General features: G+C 52.1%; 1 long non-coding RNA gene and 1 pseudogene across 1 annotated transcript; one reads left to right on the plus strand and one right to left on the minus strand.

The window, feature by feature from the left end:
* Positions 1-211: 211 nt before the first annotated feature.
* Positions 212-12,277, plus strand: LOC114690572 (annotated as a pseudogene).
* A 5,818-nt stretch (positions 12,278-18,095) lies between these two features.
* LOC114690549 lies at positions 18,096-19,141 on the minus strand. Its single transcript, XR_003734097.2, has 2 exons — positions 19,021-19,141; positions 18,096-18,309 (listed from the first exon to the last, which is right to left on the minus strand). It is a non-coding gene; the product is annotated as an uncharacterized LOC114690549 (long non-coding RNA).
* Between the last annotated feature and the right edge of the window lie 1,340 nt (positions 19,142-20,481).

The following is a 20,481-nucleotide window of genomic DNA, read 5'->3' on the forward strand; positions in this document are numbered from 1 at the left end:
CTCCCGTCGGCAGTCCGCCCCGGCGCTCCCCGTCAATCAGGCCGGTCGGCAGCTGTGATTGGCCGCGGGGCCGGGTCCGCGTAGGCAGCGCGCTGGGGGAGGGGCGCGGCGCCCCATCTCGAGTCGCGGCCGTCCGGGTCCTCCCGCGCGCCCTGTAGCCCGCCGGTCCTCCTGCAGCCCGCCTGCTGGGCAGGGCCGGCTCGGCCCGGCCATGGAGTCCTACGACATCATCGCCAACCAGCCCGTGGTCATCGACAACGTGAGTCCGGCCGCGGGGTTGGGGGGAGGGCTGTGTCCCGCCCCGGGGTCGCACGCGGCGCCGCGCAGTGGCCGGCGCTGGTGGGGCCAGCTGTGCGCGGGGCCAGCTGGGGGCCTGGGGACCACTTCCCTCGGAGCCCGGGATGTGCGGGACAGCTGGACATAGCCAGGCGGTCCTTGATGCCCTAGGCCGGTGGACGCATCTGTCTTGGGTGGAAGCGCTGGCAAGTTTCGACCCCCGGTCCTTTGCTTATTATGGTCAGCTCTGGATGCCTGATGTAGGTCGTCGGCTGACATTTGACCTTTGCACACTGCTGGCCTCATCTTTTGGAGGCCCGGTGGTCTTTACAACACTTCCCAAGGGCTGCACCCAGAGGCAAACACTGCAAGTTAATTTCTACCAGCCAAGTACCCACCACCACTTGGCAGCCTCTTTGCGGCTTTGACGCCCCCTCTCTTTAAATGGAGGGTGCAGGACCACTTTTCCCAGGACGGAGCAGCAGCAGTTTGGGGTAGTTGTTTGCAAGCCTGAAAGGAAAGAGGTCCCGCTTCCCGAGGCTTTGTCTTCCAGCGCCTGGTTCTGCTTGCCTTCGGCTGCCCTGGGAGATGCCTAGCCTCAGAAACCCTTGCCATAGCTTCTCTGTGGCTGTGCCTAGATGATGCCTCTGGTGTGTAGGCCTTGGAGTTTTTGACAGTGACACACTTCTGCTCTTTCTGGAGCTGACTCCTTCCCACGTGACCCCTGATGGAGTCCCTTTGTGGCTGCCTTTTTTTGGAGCACCATGTGGACTCCCTTAAATCATAACAAGATGTTTATCATGGAGGCTAGTCCTGGACTTGGGAATGTGCTTGTCTGAACCGTGCTCCGGCAAGCTGCAGTGTACATCAGGCTACTTCCCTTCTTGGTGGCCAGCAAGCTTATGCACTTAGAGACACCCACTTGGTTCCTTTGGGGCTTGCAGACCCTCTCCTGTAACTTGACTTGTTTGTTTCTGCTCTGCACGCCTAGAGTTGTGATGGAGATTGGTGGGCAAAAGGGTGTGAGAAAGTGATTCCTTTACTGAGTGGAAGGCTTGCCGGTTCTTGTTGAAATCCTAGGTCCAGCATCCAAGCTGGAGCAGGCCACAGCAGTCTCTTCTCTTATTCCCCAGGAAAGGTACTTGAGAAAGGCACCAGTCTTTCCACACACCAAGTGGTCTCCCTGGTGGGCCCAATATTTGTCTGTTTCTGCTGCTGACGAAAGGGACTCCTGGATGACACTGGGGGTAGCATCTAGCTATCTTTGGAGTGGAGCTGTGTTCCTCCCACAGTAACTAGCCATAGCATGCACAGAGAGGCTGTGGTAATGGTTTCTCTCTCCTCACTATACCCTTCTGTGCGGGGATTGTTGGTAACGGGGTTAACCTGTGCACTGTAGAATATTGAGCGCAACCCTGACTTCCTCACGCTAGATGCCCCTAACAGCCCCTCTCATCTCCCCTTGAGTTTCCAGACCCAGCCAAATAAAAATCTCCAGGGCAGGAAATGCAGCATCACTCCAGTTTTGAGCTACTAGTGCTTGTGAACGATCTCGTCCTCTAATGGGTCTCTGTTTCCTCCCTGCCCAGCTTTGGTGGGGCTGCCCGCTCTCTCCACTTGGAGACACTGACTGCATCTGGAGCCGAGGGCAGAGCTAAACATTGCTTTCCTTGCAGGGTTCCGGGTGATCAAGGCTGGTTTTGCGGGAGACCAGATTCCTAAGTACTGTTTCCCAAACTAGTAAGTGTTGCTGGGGCAAGCCGCCTCCCCTGGCCGCCCTTATTTGCTTTGGGAAGAACATGGGCCCTGTGGCCACAGCTCTCTTTGAGGGCGGCTGCCCCTCCACCTGTAAGAAACACCAGATTGGTGGGATTAACCTGAGCTCTGGGAGAGTTCTGTTGGGTTTCCTCTCCAGAGCCTCTTACCTTTGTTCCTGGCTGAGCCAGAGAGGAGGAGAAGCAGCGGCATTGCCCTGGGGATGGGGTTGGTGGTGGCTATAGCAGGAATAAAGGGACCTCTCTCCAGGGAAAGAGCTAAACTCCACAGAGAGTCGGGGGAGATACACAGCCACCCCTGCCTCCCTGGAAAGGTTTTTCTGTTATTACGGGTTTGGGTGCAGCGGCTTGAACCCTAGCCTCTCGAAAGCTGAGCGTACATTCTGAGCTATACCCCCCCCCAGCCCCAGAAATGTTTTCATCAGGACTTATTTATGTTTAGCATGTAGGAAATGTTTCTGTCTAGCCTTCTCCACACACCCCAGGTGGTGCTGGTGTGGCAGGAATACCAGAGTTGTACCGTCCTAGAGATCCTGGAGTGCCTGGGCCGCTGCTGCCCCCTGGGAAGTTTCTCTCGGGAGCCTCTCAGAGCTTGAAGGATGTGTCAGTGGCCTACAGATCAGAGGTGGACCCTGAAGTCCCTGGGGTGGCTCTAAGAACTACAGGCCTGTCTAGGACAAGGCCAGCCTGGGCGTGCTGAGGGTGCATGGAAGGCTTCTTCAGCTTTCCATTAGCACTCTGGGTGGGTGTCAGGGAAGGCTGTTTGTTGGTGGTTCGTGGGAATGTGGGTCACGATCTGAATGGCGGCTCATCCGATACATGCTTGCCAAGAACTGAAACTCTGTTGTGGAAGCCATGGCAATGGGGAGGGACAGTGGTCACCACTCGGTTCTAGGGTTGTCCTCCATCTATTAGCAGATAGAGGGTGGCTACAGAAAGACTCATCCCTTGCTAGATAGAGCCTGGCCACGCAGGATCCTGTCGTTCACACTCAGCCCTCCCTGAGAGAGACCCATTCCTTCAAACCCAAACTGCTTGTGCTTCTAAAACCAATGCTGCTGCTCCCCCCCCCTTCCCTTAAGTCGAGGGTCTGACCTTTGCCCTGAGCCGCTTCCAGCACTTAGACTGGCCACCCTCTAGAGCTTTGCGGTGGGCTACAGTTTTCCTGGATGCAGGTTCAGCCATGCACCTGCCCAGCTCACTGACCTTCTGTGTCCTTGCAGTGTCGGACGGCCCAAGCACATGCGGTCATGGCCGGAGCCCTGGAGGGGACCTTTTCATCGGACCGAAGCAGAGGTAACTAGCCCTCCGTTGAATTCCTCGGTCACGGGAGAGCTGCTGCTGGTCAGAGCAACCTGTTCTAGGGTTTCTGCGCCTTTTTGCCGCCCCCCTCCCATTTCGGTTGTTTAGTGCTGTGTATGTGCAAGGCAACCCCCTTCTGTGAGATGCAAACAAAAATGTCCTCCTGAGGAACATGCTTGGCTCCTGTCCTCATTCAGGAAGCTGTTTAGAAATTATAGGAAAAGAAGTGATTACGATCACAAGCGTGTGATCACAGCACTCGGGAGGGGTGAGGCAGGAGATCAGAAGTTCAAAGTCATCTTCAGCTACCCCCAAAAGTGACTGAAGAATTAGAATCACCTAGATTGGATGGACCTGATCCCGCTCTGAGGAGGGCTGGGGCCATTTCTTACTCATGCTAGCTGGCATACCTGGGACTCCATGGCCAACATCAGACTCTGAGAGAGCCAATACAGGCGTGAGGGAAGAGCCAGCCCTGCATGGCAGGAGTCAGGTAGGCCCCGGGAATGCAGGAGCAGCCCTAGCCTGAAATGGGAGGCCTGAGTAGAAGGGCAGATGAGCGGCTCCTGGGAGGTGAGTACCAGCCACTGTTGTAAGAGAAGCTTGTGTCCACTAGAGGGGTAGCTGTGAGCAGGTGGAGTGGTGTATCCTATAGGAGATAGACGAGGGCTGATTAGAGAGCTGGGCCAAGAGGCCAGAGTCCCAGCTGTACTCTGGAAGAATGATGGCCCAGGTGGCCTAGAGGACCGTGTTGACAGGAGGAACACTGGCTGGATGGTGATGGACTGCTGCAGATGGATGCTGATGAGGGCGCGGGAGACACTGTAGACAGTTTAGGCATGAGTGAGGAAGCACATTCATGGGTAAGAGGATGGCGGCTGTGGGATGGGCACATTTCCAGAATTCTTTCCCTGCGGTAGACGTAAACAGTGATCTTAGAAGGCCCCAGTGAGAAACCAGACAAGGAGTCTACTGACGTTCACCCTGGGAACCAGAGACTTTTTTGATGGGTGTGAGTGAGAGGCTAGTGTGGGAGCAAGGGGAACCCACAGCAGTGGTTCACTCTTCATGATCCCTCCCCAGCCTGTATACGCCAGCCCTCTCAAGGCCCTGAGACCATCGCGCAGTTAGGGCAGAACTGCCTGTGAATGCCTGGGAGGTACGGGAGGGAGAACTCTCAGGTGAGGGTCCAGTGACCCTCCCGCCGCCTCTCTGAGGAACCTCAGCAGGCCTGCTCAAAAGGTTTCTTGCAAGCAGTACAGCTGACCTGATAAAAAATGCTCCTCTTTTGCTTGGATATTATTGTGTTCTGTAACACTACCTCTTCCTTCAGCTCTTAGAGTCTTTCCACACACATACACACACACTCTGTAGCTAGAGTTTCCTGCCTTGCCCACAGTCAGGACAAATCTTTGTCACCTGCCAGTCCACACCGCTCAGACCCAACCAAGTAAACAGCAGAGACTTAAATTGCTTACAAACTGTATGGCCGTGCAGGCTTCTTGCTAACTGTTCTTATAGCTTAAATTAATCCATTTCCATAAATCTTATACCTTGCCACATGTTGGTGCTTACCGGAGTCTTCACATGCTGCTGTCATGGCTGCGGCTGGCAGTGTCTCTCTGCCTCAGCCTTCCGCTTCCCAGAATTCTCCTCTCTCCTTCTCACCTACTTCCTGCCTGGCCACTGGCCAATCAGTGTTTTATTTATTGACCAATCAGAGCAACAGATTTGACATACAGACCATCCCACAGCACCCTCCCTTCAGCAATGTCCCCTGAGCCTTGGAAGGGTGACAGGCTATTCTCCAACTTCAGCGAGTACCAAGCCCTCATGTCGCCTTGACCCTCTCTCCATGTCCATAGTCTTGGTGGTATTCCTTCTGCAAAACACAAGTTAAAAAAAAAAAAATAGGAAAGGGAAACAGGGAAAACATCCCAGGGAAGCGACAGCAGTAAGACCCCTAAGTGCGCAGACAGATACTCGAAGCACATCACATTCATGTGACAAAGTCATTGCAGTTGTTAGGGCCTGTGACTTTCCCCAACCATGGCACATTTCTGTCTGAGCTCAGAGTACCAGATGTAAATTCCTGTCTCCCGAGCAGGCCTTAAGCTAGTCAGAAAGTTGGTTGTATCCATAACGTTCATTGCCATCATTGCACTAACTGGCACATCTTGCCTGGCACTTGCATAGTGTAGCATGCCAGGTCCGCCACCAAGCAGAACTTTGGACCATAATTTTCTCCAGCAGCCTTCCTGGCACCTTCAGCGCGATGAAAGTTAACCAGGGGCTGGGGAAACTTCAGCTTACTCTCAACTGGACCCTACAAGTCCTGCAACTGAGGCATGCAGTGACTTCAGCCAGCAGGTCTGACATCTGGTTTGGCATACAACCAGCAGCATGACAGTAGCTTTTATTGTTTAGGGGGCTTCGAGGGCCTCCTCGGTCAACCCACTCCTAGCACCTGGAGTTAACATCAAGTCCTCCAGAAGTCTATTTCATACGCTCCCAAGTATCTTGCATTCATTCTTTAACTTTTACATACAAGGGTTGTTGCAGAATCTCTTAGTTACCTTTGTGGGTGCCTTAGGTTTCTGTTGCTGCGACCAAAAAGCAAGTTGGAAGAAAATGGTTTATTCAGCTCACACTTCCATATTGTTGTTCATCACTGAAGGAAGTTCAGGACAAGAACTCGTACAGGGCACAAGAACCTCGAGGCAGAAGCTGATGCAGAGGCTGTGGAAGACTGCTGCTGACTGGCTTGTTCCCCATGGCCTGCTCAGCCTGCTTTCTTAACAGAACCCAGGACCACCAGCCCAGGAATGGCACCACCCACAATCGGCTGGGCCATCTCCCATCAATAACTAAGAAAATGCCTTACAGCTGGATCTTATGGAGGTATTTGCTCAATTGAGGCTCCCTCCTTTCAGATGACTCTAGCTTGTGTCAAGTTGACAGGAGAGACCAGCCAGCACAGTGGGTATCATCCATGCTTCACCCAACCACAAAGCCCCGAGAATTTCATAGCTGTGTCTGCCCTTGCCCCCTTCGTGACCTGGTTTCCTTCCCGTCCTTGCTCCCTTAGATGCATTGTTGAGTCTTTCAGATGAGTTTCCACATCCACAAAGCACTCAGGTTAGCATTGTGTCATCTGTATAATTAAACCTTTTTACCAGGGTTGCTCAGGATGACAGAGCAAGGTCCTAGGCCACCATCCCGTGACAAATAGTAGGGTTGTGAAGGTAACCTTGAAGTATTTTGAAAGTCCATTCCAGGCAGTATTAGTTTTCAAAAATCCCAAGCTGAGGAGATACTGAAGTAAAATATTAGGGAAGTCCAGTACTGCATCAAAAGACTCCATCCGTTTGTACCAGTTATATGGCTTCCTCATCCAGGGATACTTTAATGGTCCTTGATGCAGTTTCCTATTCTTTCTTCCTTTCTTTTTTTAAAGACAGTGGGGTTTTGTTGTTATTGTTGTTTAATTTTATGTTCATTGGTGTTTTATTGGCGTGTATGTCTGTGTGTGGGTGTCAGATTCGCCTGGAACTGGGGTTACAGACAGGTGTAAGCTGCCATGTGGATGCTGGGAATTGAACCCTGGTCCTCTGGAAGAAGTGTCAGTGCTCTTAACCACTGAGCCATCTCTCCAGCCCCAACATTTTCCTAGTCTTGATGAACTCTGTACAGCTCAGGTGGCTCAAGCTGATCAGACCTAAGGCCAAGGCACAGTATTTTATACCCACCCACCTCCCAGTTGGCCACACCTTCTCGGCTTAGACTGCCGCATCCTTGCTGCCATTCCAGTACCTCTACAGCCGGATGGTCCCTCTCCGTTTGCCACACCTGGAGGCTAAGAGGACTTCTGTTTGGGTGACTCATCTGTGTTCACCTCCAAGAGAAAAATATACACAGCATACCCAGGGAGGAAGTGCCCAACTCTGGTCAAACTTAATCCTTTTACCTGCACTGCTTAGCCATTTCCGTCACCTGAGACTCGTTATCTTTTATGTTCTTGGGTGCTACCAGGAACCAAGGAACACCTAGTTCCAGCAACCCACGCAAGCCCAAATGGGTTGTTTTGTTGCTTGTTTGTTTGGGGGGGGGGCAAATCGTGAAACAAGGTCTCTGTGACCCTGGCTGTCCTGGAATTGGCTATGTAAACCAGGCTGGCCTTAAACACACAGAGATCCACCTGTCTCTGTCTTCTGAGTGATGGAATTAAAGATGTGTGCCAAAACCACACCTGGTCCCAATAGTTGGCAAGCCAATAAATTCATACTTCAGCACGGGTTTCCAGTCAACCCGTGCATGGTCCTCCCCTGCAGGTGTCCCTGCTGCCTCATTAGGGAAGTGGCTGTTGTGATCTCTATCCCTGAAAAGCTTCCTCCACCAGCAGCTGCATGGTGGGGCTCATGAACACCACTCAAGCCCTATCCCTGTCCCAAGATTCCTGCTAAGTCAACCTTCTTCTAAACCGCGGTTAATAGCATCCTGTCTCGCCTAGTGACTGGAGTGCCATGTGCCACCTCTCTCAGTTCTGCAACCATCACTCTTAACCAGTGCTTCCCACAGGTTCCAAGTTCCTGGATCTCAGGAAGAGCCCTTAACGTAGATCTGAGTTGTGTGCTCTTTGGTCCCCCACCTGTACGCAGCAGCAAGCCAATGCCGCGATCTGTTTTTTTTTTTTTTTTGGTTTTTTTTTCGAGACAGGGTTTCTCTGTGTAAGCTTTGCGCCTTTCCTGGAACTCACTTGGTAGCCCAGGCTGGCCTCGAACTCACAGAGATCCACCTGCCTCTGCTCCCAAGTGCTGGGATTAAAGGCGTGCGCCACCACCGCCCGGCCTGCCACGATCTGTTTTTTCCACCTTTCTTTTCCAAGTCCAAGGCTACATGGAGGGTGCTAGCCATGTGTTCTTGCTTTGCAGTCCCCCCTCCACACAAGCCAGTTCCTTCTGGGCTTCAGTTGCTCATCTAATCACCCAGGACAGGGCACTGCGGCTGTTGCTACGAGGAAGGATACTCGAGCACACCACATGGGAAAGCAGACGCCCTCCTCAGTGAGGCTTTGGCTGCCCGGCTCATCATCTGGAGCAAGAGCGATGCTGTTGCTTTTCCCAAACTAACTTTGTAGTTGGTTGGGATTTTTTTTTACTCTTTGTTCTTTTGGGGCCCGCCACCCAACTCCCAAATAAATACACACAGAGGCTTATTCTTTACTTATAAATGCCCGGCCTTGGCTTGGCTTATTTCTAGCCAGCTTTCCTTAAATTATCCCATCTTCCTTTTTGCCTCTGGCTTTTTCCTTTCTTACTTCTGTATATCTTGCTTTCACTCTTACTCCATGACTGACTGTGTGGCTGGGTGACTGGCCTCTCCTTGTTCTCTTGCTCCTCAATCCTTTTTTTCCCTCTCTTTTTCTCCTTGTATTTATTCTCTCTGCCTGCCAACCCTCGCCTATCCTGTCTCCTGCCTCGCTGTTGGCTGTTTAGCTCTTTATTAGACCATCAGGTGTTTTAGACAGGCACAGTAACACAGCTTCACAGAGTTCAACAAATGCAACATTAAAGAATGCAGCACATCTTTGCATCATTAAAACAAACGTTCCACAGCATAAACGAATGTAACACATGTTAAAATAATAGTCCATATCACAACTTTGTTTTTGTCGTATCCTGCTAACTACCAGACATGTTGGAAGAATTCCTTCCCAAGGAGACAGCATCTTTCTCCTCCTTCTAAGGTTCCTGCCATAAACCAAACTCCATCAGTTTACCCTGGGAAAACTGGTTTTTATTGGGCTTACTTACAGAGTGTGGATGAGGGGCTACTTAGAGGAGGACGAGGAACCCTAAGCACCTGGAAAGTTTTCGCCCATCATGGTGGGTCTCCCTTCAGTTAGCCTCCCCTAGCTTATGTACTCGGCACCTCTCCCAAGATCCTCGGGCCACATACAGTTAGGGCAGAGTGCACACAAATGACTGGGAGGAATCTTGGGTGAGGGTCCGGTGACCCCACCCTCTCTGAGGGAACTGACAGCCAGCAGGCACGGCTGGTCTGATGAAAATGGCTGCAGTTTGCTCAGAAGACTCTTCAGTAAGGCGTGTTGCCATCTTCTCCGGTCCTCAGCCATGTGAGGCCGGCTGAGCTCCGGGAGCCTGTGTGATACCCAGGAGATAGCCAGCAGGCAGAGGCCGGAGGCACTATGTCCGCTTTCTCCCTGTCCTCCAGGAGCACCGGGGGCTGCTGACCATCCGCTACCCCATGGAGCACGGTGTGGTCCGAGACTGGAATGACATGGAGCGCATCTGGCAGTACGTCTACTCCAAGGACCAGTTGCAGACCTTCTCTGAGGAGGTGAGGTGGCTTCCCTCCCTCCACACTCCCACTTTCCTGACTGCTCTTTCCCTGTCTGCACAGTGGTAGGACGTTTCCTGCTCTCTCGGTGTGCGCATGGGCACAGCCAGTGACAGCCAGAGTTGGTCAGGGCCGGCTCTCCACAGGGACAAGCGGCTGTCCAGTGGTGCTCTTAGCTCAGGAAAGAAAGCTCTGTTGGGGCCTCGCGTGTCTTTGTGTGTGTGTGTGTGTGACTCCCTTGTCTCTCATAGCATCCTGTTCTTCTAACGGAGGCCCCGCTGAACCCCAGTAAGAACCGGGAGAAGGCAGCGGAGGTGTTCTTTGAGACCTTCAATGTCCCTGCACTGTTCATCTCCATGCAGGCCGTGCTCAGCCTGTGAGTGCCCCAAGTCCTGACGTCCCCCGGGGGCACAGCCTCTTGATCCCCTCCATGCCTGTTTCTAGTGTAGTATAAATAATATCCCAGGGTCCCTTGCGGGGTTGAGGAGGAGGTCTTCCCACCCAGTGGCTGAAGTAAAAGGATGCTGACCTGGTGGCAGGTACGCAACAGGACGCACAACGGAGTGGTCTTAGACTCGGGGGACGGGGTCACCCACGCCGTCCCCATCTATGAGGGCTTTGCCATGCCACACTCCATCATGCGGGTAGACATTGCGGGCCGAGACGTCTCTCGATATTTGAGGCTGCTGCTGCGCAAGGAAGGGGCTGACTTCCACACCTCGGCTGAGTTTGAGGTTGTCCGGACCATCAAAGAGTGATTAAGGGCCTGGGCATGTGGACATGGCTGGGGTTGGGGAGGCCAAGACGTGAGAGCAAGCCCTGGCCACAACTGTCCCTGCTGCAGTCAGCTTCAGCGTGTGCTCTGCCCATACAGCGAGCCTGCTACCTGTCCATCAACCCGCAGAAGGACGAAGCCCTGGAGACTGAGAAGGTGCAGTACACCCTTCCGGACGGCAGCACACTTGATGTAAGTGGGCAGGCCCGACGACGGTGGCTGGTAGCCGATGCTGACCTGGAGGAAAGGGACGGGCTGCTCTGGAGAACTTAAGTCGTCTTCTCCACAGGTGGGGCCTGCACGCTTCCGGGCCCCTGAGCTGCTGTTCCAGCCAGACCTGGTGGGGGATGAGAGTGAGGGCCTCCATGAAGTGCTGGCCTTCGCCATCCACAAGTCCGACATGGACCTTCGCCGGACACTGTTCTCCAATATTGTGCTCTCAGGGGGCTCAACACTCTTTAAAGGTACTGTTGGGAGAAGCGGGGGGGGGGGGAGGCCAAAGGCCCAGCAGCTAGCTCAGACCACTCGCTCTCTGGACCAGCAGTGTGCCACGTCCACCACCCTTTGGCAGTACTCAGTGAACTGGACCTTGTGGTAGGGAGATGTTTTTAGTTCGTTGTTTTTTTTTTTTTTTTTTTTTTTTTTTTTTTTTTTTGGTTTTTTTTTTTTTTTTGAGACAGGGTTTCTCTGTGTAGCTTTGCGCCTTTCCTGGAGCTCACTTGGTAACCCAGGCTGGCCTCGAACTCACAGAGATCCGCCTGGCTCTGCCTCCCGAGTGCTGGGATTAAAGGCGTGCGCCACCACGCCCGGCTAGTTCGTTGTTTTTTAAGAGACTCAATGTAGAATTAAATTATGCCAGGCATGGCGGCATATATCTGTCATTTCGGTACTCAGGAGGCTGAGGCAGGAAGATCATGGGTTCGCTGCCAAGCCTGGATTACATAGGATGAGACACTCTTTTTAAAAAAAAAGAAAGAAAAAGAAACCAAAATAACAACCAGGCTCTAAAATGAAGTCTTCCTTAGCTTGTGAGTAGACGGTGAGTTTGCCGTGGAGTGCCCAGTTGAGGCGTCTTCAGACAGGACGTAGGGTCAGTATGGCTTTAGGTTACATCTCATGTCAGTCTCTCAACAAGCTGTACCCACCAGGTGCTGGCAGAGAGACAGCCACAGCTAGTGGTCTCAAGCCGCCATGGCAAGGAGGTTGGCTGTGGTCCAGGCTTGCCGTCCTTGTACCGCAGGCTTTGGAGACAGGTTACTAAGTGAAGTAAAGAAGCTGGCCCGAAGGACGTTAAAATCAAGGTGAGGCTGGAGACCTCTGGGGAGAGGAGCTGGGTGGTGCTGGCCTTCGGGGAGAGGGGAACCCCTCCGAGCCCGTGTTCCTCATTCTCCACCCTGCCCTACTACTCAGGCCCTCGCTGCCTTGGGTTTGAGGGTGGTGGCTGTGTAGGACAGGTGGGTTATACAGCCCTTTGCTCCTTCTAGATCTCAGCTCCTCAGGAACGGCTGTACTCCACATGGATCGGGTGAGATGGGCTCAAGCAGAAGGCTTCGGGAGAGACTTTGCACTGGCCAGGGGAAATGGATGGATTTCTTTCCCAAGTAAAAGCTGGAGTTCTGAGGACCCAGGGATGGCAGCTGGCCCAGCCCACAGGTACCAAAGACTATTGTCTCTCCGTCTTACAGCGGCTTCCATCCTCGCCTCCCTGGACACCTTCAAGAAGATGTGGGTATCCAAGAAGGAGTATGAAGAAGACGGCTCCCGTGCGATTCATCGCAAAACCTTCTAATGCCCAAGGAGGGTGGACATACTGGGAGAGAGGGAGGAAAGGGGAGCCAGAGCCCTTGACCCCTTTTGGTCTGGGTTCATGCTCTAGCCTAGGGTCCCCTGCATGCCCAGACCCCGGAGCAGGTGGTGCTGCCATGCCCGCCTGCAGCCTCCCTCCCCCTGTGCTCAGCATACACACACAGACACACAGAGAGTGACGGTTAGCCGCATGGATGGCAGTCCCAAGCTGGAGCATAGGAATTGGAGAGGCTGCCATCGAGTTGGTGTGGGTGACCCTCTCGCAGGGCCACTCTGGCCTGTGGTTCCTTGCTCTGTTCTCGAAGCTCCAAGACCAGACATTCACATGCTCCATTTGTCTGACAGGCTCCAGCTGGGCTAGTGATCCCTGGATCACTGGAGTGGCTGAGGGGCAGCCAGGAGCTCCCATTAGTGTGGTGAGGCACATTGGTGTGTTCCCTGCCAGTTTTCCTCTTCTAGCTTGACAGGGCTGCCTGGACCCTTGGACACCCAGTTTTTTGCTGGGCAAATGTCCTAGATAGGACTGACCAGGGAACAGTCCTCCATTCCCAGTGAAGGAATGTGGCCAAGGTCAGAACCTCAGAGCCATGGCAGCCACACCCTGTGGTCTGCCCCCCCACTCCTTTCAAGGCACTACATTGATCTGCTGTTCCCCGCCTTTCCCTCGTGCCCTGGACAGGAAGGGACGATGGTCTTTATTTGCTGAGGGAAAGCCACTTCCTCAGGAGTGAGACCCAAAGGGTGGGCACCTCACCTCCCTCAAGAAAGGTCTTCACCATGGCCAGGGCCCACCTCCCTCTCCAGAGCTGAACAATAATTTAACACAGTTGCCTGAAAATGATTCTTTTTATAAATCATTATAGTAATAATTATGGACAAAGCCCAATGTGTGGCTCTGATTCTTGTGGCTTTGTGTGCTCTCGTTTGCTCACTCACCCTCGGGGACGTGGAGAGAAAGGACCAGAGGGAACTCAGCACGACACTGGCACAGCCCAGGAGGTTGAGGCCTCCGGTGGTTGGCAGGGCAACGGGACAAGTGAGAGCAGCGTCATTACCCTCTTGCCGTGACCTGCTAGGGAGGCAGAGCCAGGCTGCCTTCCCTGCGTGTTCCTGGACAGGGCCGCCATGTGTGTGTCGCTCTCACCCCAGGCCTGCGGAGGCACACGGGGGTCAACAGTGACGCAGATTTAGCAGCCTAGGGCCGGATGAGAAGGCAGCCTAAGCATGGACGGTGCTGGACAGGAAGAACACAATCGTGGAGTCCTGCAGGCAGTGAGGGCTCAACAAGTCGGGGTCTGTGCTTGTTAGTGTGTCAGCACGACACGGCTTTGATGGAGAACCAGAGGGCTTAGCCCCGAAAAGCATTCAGCTCAGAGGAGAAATAGCAGCCGTTTTGGAACAGGGTTTGGCTGACAGCGTGAGGGCGGAGCCAGTAGGTGGGGCGTGCAGGCTTGTTAGAGCCTGGGGCAGTCTGTGGTTAGGGAGATCCTTTGACGGTTGTTGGCGAGGAAGGTAAACCGGTCTGTGGCACAGTGACATAGACCAAAGAGGTCAGCTGGGCCGGCGTGTGGAGGGTGTGGAGGAGGTTGCTGAGCTGTGTGCTAGGTGACAGTTTCCACTCTGGAAGGATAGTGACCAGAGCCAAGTGTGGAAGGCTACAGGCCGAACCACTGACCGGGTGTGTGTGCAGGGATTCTGGGCGGCCGTACAGTCAAAGCATAGCATCAAAGCTTACACAGAAGCCTCCCTGAGGGACCCTGCCAACCAGCTCCTGGGCAGGCTTCTGCTGGCACCGCTGGCCCCGGGCCACCTGTGTTGGGAACCTTCTGCCGAGTTCCTCCCTTCTCACAGGCCCCTCTTGTCAGTCACCACGTCTTGTCTCCTGCAGTCAGTCCCCTTACTGCCCAGCCGAGATCAGGACCCTGCTCCATTCTGCCCACCCGGTGTGTTTGCTCTCATAAATTACTGCGCGGGTAAACCAGCTCAAATCTGTAATAAGCCATACAATAAAATGTTCATGAGTCCTTACTGATGTGAGTAAATACAGCCATGGGGAGGAAGAAACAGCAGCCTCCCTTCAGAAGAATCCCGGTTAACGTAGACCTCCACTTCCTGGGAAAACTAAAACAGCTGGAGTGGTGCTGGCAAAATCACTTCCGGGAACCACGCTGCTGCATTGAGGTCTTTGCATTCCTACCTTAAGAGAAGCCGTCCTGCGTCCTGTTTTGCTTGCTACCTCTGCTCCTGCTGTTCTCCACACAGGAACCACCCCTTAGACGTGTCAAGGTCACATTTTATTTTATTTTATTTTATTTTAAGAAAAGAAAAAAGGCCTCCATAGCCCCCATCCGCTTCTGGCAGGAATGGCTGGTAAGAGCTACAGCTGCGGAGCAGCTAGACTGGGCCTTGTGTTGTACTGATTCACAGGTTTTATAAAACTCATGGTTTTATTCTACTAATGCTGACAAACACTTAACTGTGTAAGCAAGCACCAGGTTAGAATATAAACATGGTTTATTTCCTACCTCTGCGTGGAGGGCCTAGAATCAGCGGCACCGACTCTGAACCGGACCCTCTTGATGGAAAAGACACTGAATAGCTCGGTGTGGTGACACATACCTGTAATTCCAGCAACCAGGAGACTGACACAGAAGGATCTTGAGTTTGAGGCCAGCCTGGGCTATATAGTGATATTCTCTCTCTCTCTTACACACACACACACACACACACACACACACACCACACACACACACACACACGCCACAAAAACAAAACCTAATGAACATTTAGGAAAACTTGTTATCTAAGGATTAGGTGACTGAAATATATAAACTGCCTTCCTGGGTTTTGATAGTCATACTGTACAGATTAGGTAGTCTGTAAGATGGAACACAGGAAGTGCTAGAGATAGGCTCTGGATTTTTTTTAAAAGGCACACTCGGTGGGTAAAGACTCCACACAAGCTTGACGTCCTGAGTTAATCTCCCAAATCCATATAAGGTGGAAGAACAGAACAACTTCACAAAGTTATCCTCTATGTGTGCCCACAAACACTGCACGTGAATGCATGCACACAGAATAAATTAAAACCAAAAAATACACACAGGTGTGGGGCAACATAGCTTTAATCCTAGCACTCAGTTTGGATTCTCTGAGGTGGATCTCTGAGTTTGAGCTAGCCTGGTCTAACACAGGGAGTTCCACACCAGCCAGAGTTACATGGTGAGACCTGTCTCAAAATGAAAACAAAGCCGGGCTTGTGGTGGCGCACGCCTTTAATCCCAGCACTTGGAGGCAGAGCCAGGCGGATCTCTGTGAATTCGAGGCCAGCCTGGTCTCCAAAGTGAGTTCCAGGTAAAGGCGCAAAGCTACACAGAGAAACCCTGTCTAGAAAAACCAACAAAACAAAACAAAACAAAACAAACCATACACACATGTGTGATAGAGCATCAGACTGGCCATTACAAAGGGGTTCTGGAAATGGTTGTTCTGAACTTGCAGATAGATAGTCTAATGAAGTCTATATTCCTCCTTGGTGACAGGAAACAAACCAGAGGTTCAGCTGAAACCTCTTCCAGGCAGAACGTGAGATTTAGTCCTCTTGGTCAGAACACTGCAATTTCCTTCTTACCCAGAGGTCAAGGAGGTACAGGATCCTCAAGCCCATGTGACTGACCAAGTGGAGTTCTCAGCCTCAGCTGCAGACCAGAAGCACTGGGAACTCTGAAGCTCTGCTACCCAAGTCCCACCCACCCCTCCGGACTACGCTTCAGTGGTCTAGGATGGCCTCGCTCCTAAGATTTGTAGGTCTTCAGGTGATTCCAAAGTGCAGCTAAATCAAAGACTCAGGAATTTACTAGTCTGTCTCTTATTGCAGCTATAAAAAGTTAATCACCAAACGTAGGGACTTAGAATGTGAATTTATTATCTTACATAGCAGCTCAACATGGCCTTCTTCTGGAGACTACACTCTCTTGCCTGCCTTCCAGAGACCCCTCGCATCTCTTGGCTCAAGAGCTCTTTCCCAGCTTGTCAGCATCACTAGGTCCCTCTTTCTACTCCACCTGGATAATCAAGGAGTCGCCCTAATTTTTAAAATATTTATTATTCAGTGTGGGTGTGTGTGGAGGGCAGAGAACAACTAAGGGGAGTTGGTTCCCTCCTTCCAGCATGTGGGCCCCTGGGACTGAACTCAGGTCATCAGGCTGGACAGCTGGTACCTTTACCTGCTGAGCCAGACAAGTGGCCAACCAGACAGCCGTCCCTAGCTCCCATCTACAACCTAATTCCTGTTTGCTATGTGACCTAAGGTACGTACAGGTTTTGGAGTTTAGGATGCAGACATTTGGGGTTTAAGATGCGGATCAGACTATTGTTCTGCCTACCATAGCCTGTAAATGTCCTGGAGATTTTCCTTTCTGAACTGGTTACAATCCTTAAAAGAACAACAGCAAGGAGGATTCGGCAGTGAGAAGCCAGGGGAGCACAGACTAACTTAATGATCCAGCTCATCTGCAGTTTGAAGGGGTGAAAAGAAAAGGTACAGAGACTGTAGACAGGAGAGCTTCCAGGAGCACCCGGAGTGTCCAGGAGAAGACAGTGGGAAACAGCATTTTCAGTGGGGTTGTCAGAGTAAGATTTAACAGCATGTGGGATCCCTTCCACAGAAAAGGCCTCGAGTGGCCAATCGATGCCTGAGTACTTGGAAGCAGAGATGGTCACTCAGAGTGGAAGCAATAGCTTAGACTGCACCTTCCAACAGGTCAGCAAGACAGAGGAAGGACCTTTCCCCAGGCTCTCCATCCCTGAACTCAAACTGAAAAGGATGTATGCTGAACATCTGCCAAACTGCACCGACATATCATACACATGGTGGCCGAGGTGAGCTGCTGTTGTTTATATTTCCATGGGTATTCTGAAGAGAACTCACATTTAAAAATTTAGTAAATCCTTAGATGTCAGTACTGAGTTCAAATGACCACTATTATTTGAGTGACAGTCTGTCTATGCTGCCCAGGCTCAGGTGATCCTCACACTGCAGACTCTCAAGTAACTGGGACCACAAATGATGGCACCGAGTCCACCTTAGTGTGTCTCTCCTTTCAACTGGTAGGTGGGTTGGGGATTTAGCTCAGTGGTAGAGTGCTTGCCTAGAAGTGCAAGGCCCTGGGTTCGGTCCTCAGCTGGGGGCGGGGACACCAATGGGGGACTTGCTTAAATCTAGATTCAGGGTTGGAGAGTGGCTCACTAGCATGTGGCCCAGTTATTCCATCATTAGCACTGCAAGAACAAAAACATCAAGATCCACGCAAGGTCCAAATACCGCCACTGCTTCCACCCTTTAAAATCTCCCTTACTTTCTGCCCCTTCCATCCTTATATAAAACTAACTCTAGCCGGGCGGTGGTGGCGCACGCCTTTAATCCCAGCACTCGGGAGGCAGAGGCAGGCGGATCTCTGTGAGTTCGAGGCCAGCCTGGGCTACCAAGTGAGTCTCAGGAAAGGCGCAAAGCTACACAGAGAAACCCTGTCTCGAAAAACCAAAAAAAAAAAAAAAAAAAAAAAAAAAACTAACTCTATACTGATTTTACATTCTGAGTAGATGTCAAGCCAGTATTAAGAAATAGCTGATCTCAATATAAAAAATCTATAGAAGCCAGGCGGTAGTGGTGGTGATGGTGATACACACTTTTAATCCAGCACTCGGCAGGCAAAGGCAGGCCGATCTCTGAGTTCAGGGCCAGCTTGGTCTACAGAGGGAGTTCCAGGACAGCCAAGAATACACAGAGAAAACAAAAAAACTACAGAAGAAAGACTAGCCACCTATGGGAGGAGCCAATACAATGGCTAGTCTTTATTAGAGAGAAATTTTCCATCACGTTCTGAAAAGTTAACGCAGGGGCTCAGTGGGCCAGCTGGTGGGGCACCAGCTTATAATGGGTTCCACAGCTTGGGCATCGCTGAGCGTCGCCTTTGTGCAGCCAAAACCAGATAACAGTACAGTTGTCCTCTTCACCTGAAAGGGAAAGGTGGCTCAGTCATCCAGCTCCAGCGTACACAGCAGACTTTCAACATTCATCTCTTTCCTGCAGACACTTCAGGGGCCAAAAAACCAACAACCCACAAAACTGCAGTTGACTCTGATCACTTCAAGCTCTGCTCTTCAAATTAAAAAATGGGGCTGAGTGAAATAACCTTGTATCAGGGTCACTGTTGGTTCCAACAATTCCATTCCCTACGCAGAATCCCAAAATGGGATAAGTACTGTTTGTATCCCTAATGCCTGGCATACAAGTTATACATATATATATGTATGTGTGTGTGCGTGTATGTATGTATATATATATATGTATATATATATACATATGTATATGTGTATATATGTATATATGCATTGTGTTTGTGTGTGTGTGCATAAAAATCTGGGCTGGAAAGATGGTTCAACAATTAAGAGCATGGATTGCTCTTCCAGAGAACCTGAGTTCAATTCCCAGTATTCATATCAGGTGGCTCACAACCTCGCTTGTATAACTACAGTTCCAGGGCATCTGAATCTGGTGGCCTCTCATGCATACTGAGGCTTGAGATGGTCAGAACCCTTACAACAATTTATACGAGTATCTTTATGCACACAGTCAATCACATGCATGTATCTGAAGCAATTTATAGACACCCTGTGTAGCAGGTTATAAACAGATGGACCAGAAAACAAAGGCAAGGTACTTACAGATGCAGCCCACTATTCGCTTGTTGGTGATGGACGGGACTAAATTAGGGTCTTCCTTGGTGCCTGAAGCTGCCTTTGGAGGTAGCATATTGTATGGATCCTGAAAAAGACAAGAAGTGACTAATTATGCCAGACATCCCCCACAACTAACTATACTGCAAAGGGGCTGTTCCTACAAGTTGGGTTTCCAGGACCAAATGCGGGCTGACAGGAGACTCCACGAATCCCATCCCCGTCCAAGGGCTCCAGAGGACACAGAGAGTTTTTCCTCACAGTCCCTTCTCAGATGCGATCATGATCTCCCTCTCCAGGCCTGTAGCCTGCTCCTCATCAGTAGGAACACCACCTAAAGGAAGGAAAATGAATGTCAACAGATAGGACCGCGATAAATACACGCTAAAATGATCAACACGGGCAAGGTGACATTGTAAGCATCTTTGGTGGGTTTCCAAGTATTTCCACGGTCCCCTAAACCCACTGAGTCATGACTCCCAGAGCCTTAGGAGAAGCTTGCCCCACCAACCGCCGAAGCTTGTTTTTCGACCTCTTTCTAAAATCAAGTCAATGAGAGTGTCCTGGCTGCAATCTGAAAGTCGGTCCAGTCCTTTCTCATCCCTCAATAATAGTCCCTGTCTCCCAAGGTCACCCGGCACCTTCCAGACGGGGCACCTTAGCAGCGGGCGGGCGGGCGGCCGAACTCACAGCCAGCACGCGCGGAACGCAGGCTCCCGGGGCGGAAGGTGGTCAACGGGGCCCGGAGGCGCTCAATGGCCGACCCCGCTCGCCGCCCCGTTACCAACCACCCCGGAGGCCACGGACACCGGCCCGGCTCGCCCAGCGGGCCACGTACCTGCAGAGCCATGGAGCGCGTCGCAACCGCGCCACCGGCCCGCGGGCCCTCAGGGCCTGCGCCGCCAGAGCGCCCACTCCGCGAAGTAACCTTGAAGCCATCTCGCCCGAGACAAGCAGATGCACTTCCGGGAACAGACTCGGCAAGACAGGCGGGACTTCCGGTGATGGGCGTCCGTCAACGTCCAGTCAGCCTTCCGCTTCCTCCCCAACTCACCCCCCCAGCCTGCCGAGCAGCGAAGGTAGATGCTGCGCATGAGCAGCTCTGCCTCTTCGCCCGCCGCGCAGACCTCCCTCAGTCCCGGAGGCGTGGCTTCAGTAACCATGACAGCGGCTTTCGGTTTTGTGCTGTTCCGCTTGCGGGCTCGCGCCTCTGAGTCCCAGCCACCTAGGCGTTCCTGTTGTGGAAGTGCTGTTGGAAGCTTAAGTTCCCCGTCGGTCAGGGACCTGCTGCAGCCCACAAATGGTGCAAACTTGGGCGTGAGCTCAGGAAGACTTTTTCGTTTGCTTCTGCCTGTTAGTCGCGGGTTCGGGTCTTCAGGCAGAGCATTAGCCATCACCAACTTGTTGCATTGTCCACCCTGTCAGAATTGGGCAGGACCTCCCCACAGT

The sequence above is a fragment of the Peromyscus leucopus genome, unplaced genomic scaffold, assembly GCF_004664715.2.
Source record: "Peromyscus leucopus breed LL Stock unplaced genomic scaffold, UCI_PerLeu_2.1 scaffold_149, whole genome shotgun sequence".
NCBI classification, from domain to species: Eukaryota; Metazoa; Chordata; class Mammalia; order Rodentia; family Cricetidae; genus Peromyscus; species Peromyscus leucopus.